The sequence below is a fragment of the Melopsittacus undulatus genome, chromosome 4, assembly GCF_012275295.1.
Source record: "Melopsittacus undulatus isolate bMelUnd1 chromosome 4, bMelUnd1.mat.Z, whole genome shotgun sequence".
NCBI lineage: Eukaryota > Metazoa > Chordata > Aves > Psittaciformes > Psittaculidae > Melopsittacus > Melopsittacus undulatus.
Window position 1 is genome coordinate 1,688,194 of NC_047530.1, and position 7,911 is coordinate 1,696,104.

At 49.5% G+C, this 7,911-nt stretch overlaps 1 pseudogene; it reads left to right on the forward strand.

The window, feature by feature from the left end:
• The first annotated feature begins 1,047 nt into the window (after positions 1-1,047).
• LOC117436100 (olfactory receptor 9G9-like) lies at positions 1,048-1,803 on the forward strand (annotated as a pseudogene).
• Positions 1,804-7,911: the final 6,108 nt, after the last annotated feature.

Here is a 7,911-nt window from a genome sequence, read left to right on the forward strand (position 1 = left end):
GAGCTGTCTGGGTCTGAAAGAAGCCAAAACACACAGATGGGGGAAAACAGCTTTCCTTTACCTGTTGGAGTTGGAATTAACTTGTATTTGAAAGTGTATGGATGGTGAACAGTGTCTTTAGTGTACTCTGGCAAAGCACAGCAAGAGAGGAGATGTAGACTAAGGTTTCAGGGAAAAGTGGTTTCTACCTGTGGCCAATGATGGAGACAGCATATATATACACATATAGAATCATAGAGCCACAGGAAAGATCGAGCTGGACCTCAAAAGATCATCTGGTCTGAGCTTTCATGGGAAAAGGAGCCTAGATGAGCAGTGTGATGTGTAGGGCTCATCCCTGCTTGATGAATTACCCCACTCTGCTGTCCTTATCTCCTGTTTGGTTTAACAAAGTTCCCAAAGCAGAGGGAACTGGAATGCTCAAAGGTTTACCCACACTTGATGCTAGGCTCCTAAGAGAGCTCTGCATTGCCATAGTTGTGTGTGGTGGATCCCACTCAGTGAACTGGCAATAGGATCCTCAGTCTAACATGCAGGGGAAGCAGAACTGTGAATTCCAGCAACCCAAGAAACAGGCTTGAGGTTTTGGAAATACATTTTATACTGAGAGCATCATTGCATGATTCTGCTTCAATCTTTGCAGAGAAAGGACCTGCAAAATGCAGACAGCCCTGCCTATAGACACACACTTCCCACATCACATACATAAAGGAGATCCTCTCCAGAAAAGTTCAATATCATACATGGTAAAGGAGAAAGCTCTGAGAATAAGAGAATAATACATGAATTTAATGTGCACTTGATTACTCAACTTCCCCAACTGAGAGGACTATCTCCAAATCTGCCCATTCAGGCACATGGTCTAGATAGAAAGGGAATGGCAGAGGAGTGATCCCTGGCTGGGCTGTTGAGTGCAGTGTGATGGGTTCTGCTCTGCAGGAGCATGGGGAGTTCCACAGGAGTTTCTTTCCTTAATCTCTTTAAGTAGAGCCAAAAAGGAGCACATGGTGCACAGGGAGCATCCCACAGGACCTGAGCAAGAGAAGTATGGCAGGAACAGGGACATGGGCCAAGTTCAGCCCAGACTCCAGAGCATCAGGCAAGTTGGTGATGATAGGAAAGATTCAGGTGCAGGACTAAGCCAAACAATGTCAGATCAAGCCAAGTCAATCCCTTGTTCAGGATCAATTTGAGCAATTGTACTTCTCCATTGGCAACTTGTCCTTCCTCGACCTCTGCTATTCCTCTGTCTACACCCAAGATCCTTCTGAACTGCATCTCTGAGGACAAGAGCATCTCCTTTGCTGGGTGTGCTGCTCAGTTCTTTGTCTCTGCTGGCCTGGCCTGCACTGAGAGCTACCTGCTGGCAGCGATGGCCTATGACAGGTAAGAGCCATCTCCAACCCACTGCTCTATGCTGCTGCCATGTCCAAGAAGCTCTGCATAGGGCTGGTGCTCACCTCCTACCTCAGTGGCTTTGCCAGCTCTACCCTCATTGCCAGCTACACGTTCACCCTCAGCTTTGTGACTCCAACATCATCAATGACTTCTGTGACCTGCTCCCACTGCTGAAGCTCTCCTGTGATGTCACAGACAGCTACCAGGCCCTCCTCTACTTCATCCTCCCCTTCAACATCATCCTCCCCTCTGCACTCATCCTCATGTCCTACGTCTCCATCCTGCTTGTTATCCAGAGGATGCACTCGACCGAGGGGCAGTGCAAACAAAGCCTTCTCCACCTCTGACACCCACCTCACCACCAACACCCTTTACTATGGCTCCATCCCCATCAGAGGATCATAGAGTGGTTTGGGTTGGAAAGCACCTTAAGATCATCCAGTCCCAACCCCTGTCAATAGCAGGGACACCTTCCACTGGAGCAGCTGCTCCAAGACCCTGTGTCCAACCTGGCCTTGAGCACTGCAGGTATGGAGCATTTACCACTGCTTTGGGCAAGCAGAAGTCATGAAGTAACATGTACCTGTTCCTGAGCCATCCCAGTTATTTCTTCACGATGATGCCAGCACCACATAGACATATTCCATAGTCCTAGACTATTATCCCAATGAAACATTCACATGAGCATGGGTAGAGCAGGTCAAATTGGATGAACCAGGGGCAAGAAGCATAAAGGCATCTGGGACTGAGTTCAGCTGCCTCAACATTGACTATTAACAACTGGAGATGCCTGAGTCTGCCTCTGAGCATTCAGATGTTGCTCCAGAACAACCCAACCCTTCTGAAGGTTGCATGATGTCCATGTCAAGTGCATGGCCATGTCCTTGGCCCTTCAGGACAAAGCAAATGGCAACACATTTCTATCTGAGGGCAACCAAAGCTGACTTGGGACATTTCCCTGCATCTGTCTCCTGCCCTGCAACTTAAGTGACAGTTCCCTGGTGCAGCTTGAGGCTGTTTCCTCTTGTCCCGTCTTTGGGATTCAAACAAACTGGAAACAGGTTTGAGGGGGGCAGCTGATCCAGTTTGACCTCCAGGAGGCTTCAGATCCTGACTGCAATTAGTTTAATCCAGAGAAAGCTATTCTGAGATGCACAGACCATGCACAGAGGGTCCATGGTACAAGTCCTTCTGATGGTCAGACCTGTTCTGGACCACATCCATCCTCCCCAACTGCCCTAGGATGGGAGAAAACATCCTTTTATTCCCATCCATTCTAGAAGGGACCTGACTAGCTCATAACTAGACAAGGAATTGTAGATGCTGAGTCAGGTGACCCCATTCCCAGGCTTATTCTACAATCCACATTGATAATGGTAGAAAAACCACATTTCTGAAAGCCAGTCAGGGATGGAGGATGGATGTAGTGGACTTGAGCTTGACTCACAGCTGAACAGACACAAGCAAATCCATCCCAAGGCAAATAATGGCAAGAAGTGTAAAGTATGAGGTGTCATTGAGGAGGTTCAAAGGTGAGGAGAAATGCAATGAGCTTCCCCAGCTCCCTTTAGTACAAGGTCAAAAGCAGGAAGGGACAAAGCACCCCATGAGCAAGAACCACATTATCTGCACATGTCATGCAGACAAGGATGTCTCTTTACAGAGAGAGTCTGACCAAGCTTGCATGGGCACAGAAAGCCTCCAGCAGGCCCCACATCCAGGCTTGCACAAGACAAGCACTCACAGCTATTTCCATCCCAAGTGATGCTGCTCACTGGCCCAAAGCAAGAAGTGCTCCTTGGGGCCCAACCACCTTCCAGGAGTCATCAGCTTTAACAAGACCTTCTGGGCTTTACCAAGGAACTTTCCTCATCACCACAACAGCTTCTCACAACACTTGCATGTGACTTACCTCATTCTTCAGAACAAGCCCTCAGAGATTCATTAGCTGGGAGAACAAGACAGAAACTTTCTCCTTTGTTAACCAAGTTCACTTCTCCAGCTGCCTTGCTTGACAGAGCTGGTCCATGCCCAAAGGCAGTGAGTTGGAGGGTCAGTGTGTTGGCATCTTTGTGTATGAAGGACAATGTCATGGGCCTGGATCATAGAATCCCAGCCTGGTTTGGGTTGGAAGGAGCTTAAAGCTGCTCCAGCTCCAAGCCCAACCCCTTCCCATGGAGCAGCTGCTCCAAGCCCCTGTGTCCAACCTGGCCTTGAGCACTGCCAGGGATGGGGCAGCCACAGCTTCTCTGGGCACCCTGTGCCAGCGCCTCAGCACCCTCCCAGGGAACAGCTTCTGCCTCAGAGCTCAGCTCAGTCTCCCCTCTCTTGGGCAGGTTCAAGCCATTCCCCTTGGCCTGTCCCTACATCCCTTGTCCCAAGCCCCTCTCCAGCTTTCCTGCAGCCCCTTTAGGCACAGACAGGTTTATGGAGAAAAGTTTCTCTCTTATTGCTCTTAAAAGACCAAACCAACACCAGTATTTTCTAAGGAAGAATTTCCTATCCATCTATGCAGAATATAAACCCTTCTTCACTAACTTAATATCTGCTATTAGCAACCTTGATAAAAGCAAACACACAGCCAGGACACTGCACACATCCATTTTGCTTTCCTGCTCTGTCCAGGAAGTGTTTTATGGATGCTGAGCATTGAGGCTCTGCTGCATAAGAAGACATTGTTCAATAGAACTGATGGATGCCAGGTTGGATGGGGCTTGGAACAAGCTGCTCCAGTGGAATGTGCCCCTGATACAGGCATTGGGATGGAACTGGATGAACTTTAAGCTCCTTTCCAACCCAAACCATCCCATGGCTGTATTAAAAGCTGCTTTCACCTCCTCCCTTTGGAGTGGGGTTTCTGAAGGACCCCAACACATCAGCACAGTGAGCTCATGTTTCCCATCAGGCTTAAACTGACTCTTCAGGCTATGGCCTGTGTCTGCTCTCAACACAACCACATTGGAGCTGTGTCTGCCCATCACCCTTCACTGCAAGTGCAGAGAAACAAACACTTGTTCCAGAAGAAACCCCTGATATGGAGGTTTAAAATAGATCCAAGCTGAATCCAAGCCCCAGATGCATCCTTGTCTGCATAAGGGGAACCTACAGTGACTAATTCCAGTGTGGAAACTTACAATTAGATAAAATAACTCCTTGGACCAGTGTGACTCAACCCTCAGACCCTGGAATGAGAAATCATGAATAAGCTGCAGCTGGGATGGAAAATCAGCTTTGCCTGGATGAACAGACATAAGGAGAAGAGGAGGTGATGGGGGAGCTCTGGACAACCCTGAGAGTCTTTGAGTCATGAAACAAGTTGGGCACCTCTGGATACAACCTATGGCCAGAAGCATGGAGCATCTGTGTCATCAGCACCAGATGACATCCAAGGAAAAGCCAACACTGCTCAGACAGTGTCTGCAAAGGCTGTTCCCAGACCAAGTTGGGTGACTGCTTATCACAGGGGATGAAATTCCAGCCTGCTCCTAGGTCAGCATGGTGGTAGCTTTCCATGGGACAGGCCCAGCCAGGAAAGCAAGACACCAGCTACATCCTATGGAGGAAATAAGTACATTTCCTAGGAGGAAATGAGCAGATGGGCACATGAAGCTGAGAGCTGGTCTGGATGAGGTTCCCACCACCATGGGGATGGAGACCAGTAAAACAGTCACAAAGAGCAGCTTCTACAGGTTGGAGAAGCCCAAGAGGACAAACGTGGTCACACTCAAGTGGTTTCCTCCAGCCACTCTCTTGGCAGCAGGAGACAAAGAAACATGGGAAGAGGTTGGATCACTTCTCCCAGCTCATAGGAACACACAGGGCATGAGGTTAAGGCAGGATTTGGGGTTTGCTCTGTGAATGCAACCAATGACTTGCAGATAAAACCATGATGGGTGAAGGAGGGGAGGCCGGAAGGAAGGAGAGACAGGACACCTGACCCAGGCTAGCCAATGAGGTATTCCATACCATAGCACGTGATGCCCAGGATGCAACTGGGAGAGAGAGCAGGAGAGGTGGAGTTCTGAAGGGAAATGGAGGATGCCGCGGAATGGACTCAGTCAGAGATCAATGTGATCAGACAAAAAGCCATTTATTACAAAGCATTAACTCCTTATATACTATTGCTTACACACACCTACAGCAATTTGGCATATCATGATTGGATACTTGTCTTGAAGACCCTTAGTGACTAACATAGAATTGGTTAAGCACAGGTGTGAGAACTTGACCTCGAACGCTTGCCAACAGTCCACAGTTCTCATAAGTCCGTGAATTACAGCTTCTTCTTATCTTGCTTGTTTAGGCTTCCTCAGGCCTCCCACGGCCTTGCTGTATCCCTCGGAGTTATTCAGAGCTCATATACCAAATATTCATTTTCCTGTGAGAACACTGTCTCCACAGGAGGAGGTATTGGTTGGTGCTCGGCCGGGCAGGGTGGAGTGAGTTATGGGTCGGTGGCTGGTGAGGTGTTGTATTCTTTTCGCTTGTTATTGGCTTTATCGCTATTATTTGTAGTAGTAATGGCAGTAGTGATTTGTGTTGTGCCTTAGCAATTAAACCGTTCTTATCTCAACCCGTGGGGGCTACATTCTTTGGATTCTCCTTCCTAACTCTCCAGGAGCAGGGGAATCAAAGGGGGAACTGTGCAGATTTAGTTTAAACCACGACATTTTTGGCACCCAACGTGGGGCCCGAGGGTTTGAGATAAGAAGAGATCTCAGCGGATTTATAGTCTCTTGTCACAGTGTTGATTTATTGGCTCTTAGAGTTTTTTCTCTGGATCTCACAGTTTCAGGATTTTGCCAGGTACTTTGTGTATGGATTGCATGTGTTTGTGTTTATCAGTCATGGGGCTTGGGCTAAAGATTTTGTTTCACTGTACTTTATGTCAGAGACTTGTAATACGGTGGGGCTCTGGCAGCAGGGGGGGATGGACATGGCTGTGGACTTGGACTTGTACCAGGCCGTCCTGCTGCTCTTTGCCGTCCTTGCCCTTGTCCTCGCCTCCGTCTGCGTGAGGCTGCGTGAAGCCAGGAAGGAGCAGCCCCAGGAGCCGGCAGCACCAGCTGAGGCTGCCAGAGAGAGCGGCCCCGGGAACCAAACGGCTGTAGCAGAGCATCCGGGGGAGGCGGCAGAGGAGCAGAGAGGGGCAGTAGCCAAGCAGGGGGAGCAGGCGCCGGAAGAGCCAAGTCCCGCGGCCGTTCCGAACCCTGCGACGGCCGACAGTGTCCCCCGGAAGTCACCCGCCGAGCCCCAGCAGGATGCAGGAGACCACACAGCACTTCCCAGCAAGGCAGAGGAGGAAGATCCGGACTCGGGAGAAGAGAAGCTGGTGGTGGGAGAGCTGGCAAGCAGGGCAGCTACATCAGCCCCAGTGACAAGTGCAGCAGCAGCTGAGAGTTCTGATGGTTATGAATGGCTTTTGGGTGTCCTTGGGACCTGCCTACTGATTGTGATAGGGATCAGCATGGTGGCACACACACAGAGTGTGTTCTACACACAACCATTTTGTCTGATCCCAAAGTTAAGCAGAGTCAGGTTTGGGTCTTGTCTAGGGTTAGACAAGGATATAGGAGCACCAGGAGACTGTCCCCAAGGCTGGACAGTCATGAATGGCAGGGCATGTGGGACAGTATGGGCGAGTATCTGGTCCACTGGGCCCCTCCAGTGCTTTGGAAGCATTGGAGGTGGAAGGCAGCTGTATGGAGTCCCCAGCAGCAAGCTGTAGAACTGCTGAAGGGGATGGTGAATGATTTTGAGCCTGGTGGGCCCAGATACTTCAGGCCATCAGTCCAGAGATGCAACATAGGGATGTCTCATGATCGAGGGGTGGACTTAAGAGTGATGGTGTATTGAAAATGTGAGATCTGGGCATGACATGAATGGTATGGAATAAGGGGTGGATAATGTCATGGGTTCAGCAGTATCAGTCATTGTTCTCCTTCTTGTACCTGGTGCACTTCTGTGGTTTGACTTCTGGGCTGGGAACAGTTGCTGATATCAGCATGTTTTGAGGGTGTTTTTGTTCAAGGCCTTTTCTGAGCACGTGCTCTGCTGGGGAGGAGGGGAGGTTGGGAGGAAGGAGAGACAGGACACCTGACCCAGGCTAGCCAATGAGGTATTCCATACCATAGCATGTGATGCCCAGAATGCATAATGGGGGAGAGAGCTGGAAGGGTGGAGCTCTGAAGGGAAATGGAGGAGGTATTGGTTGGTGCTCGGCCGGGCAGGGTGGAGTGAGTTATGGGTCGGTGGCTGGTGAGGTGTTGTGTTCTCTTCAGTTGTTATTGGCTGTATGATTATTATTTGTAGTTGTAATGGCAGTAGTGATTTGTGTTATACCTTAGCAATTAAACCGTTCTTATCTCAACCCGTGGGGGCTACATTCTTTGGATTCTCCTTCCTAACTCTCCGGGAGTTGGGGGAGCAAGGGGGGGGAATGAGTGAGAGTACTGTGAGGATTTGGTTTAAACCATGACATATTCAAGGGTCCAGCTTAGACCTTGATTCCCA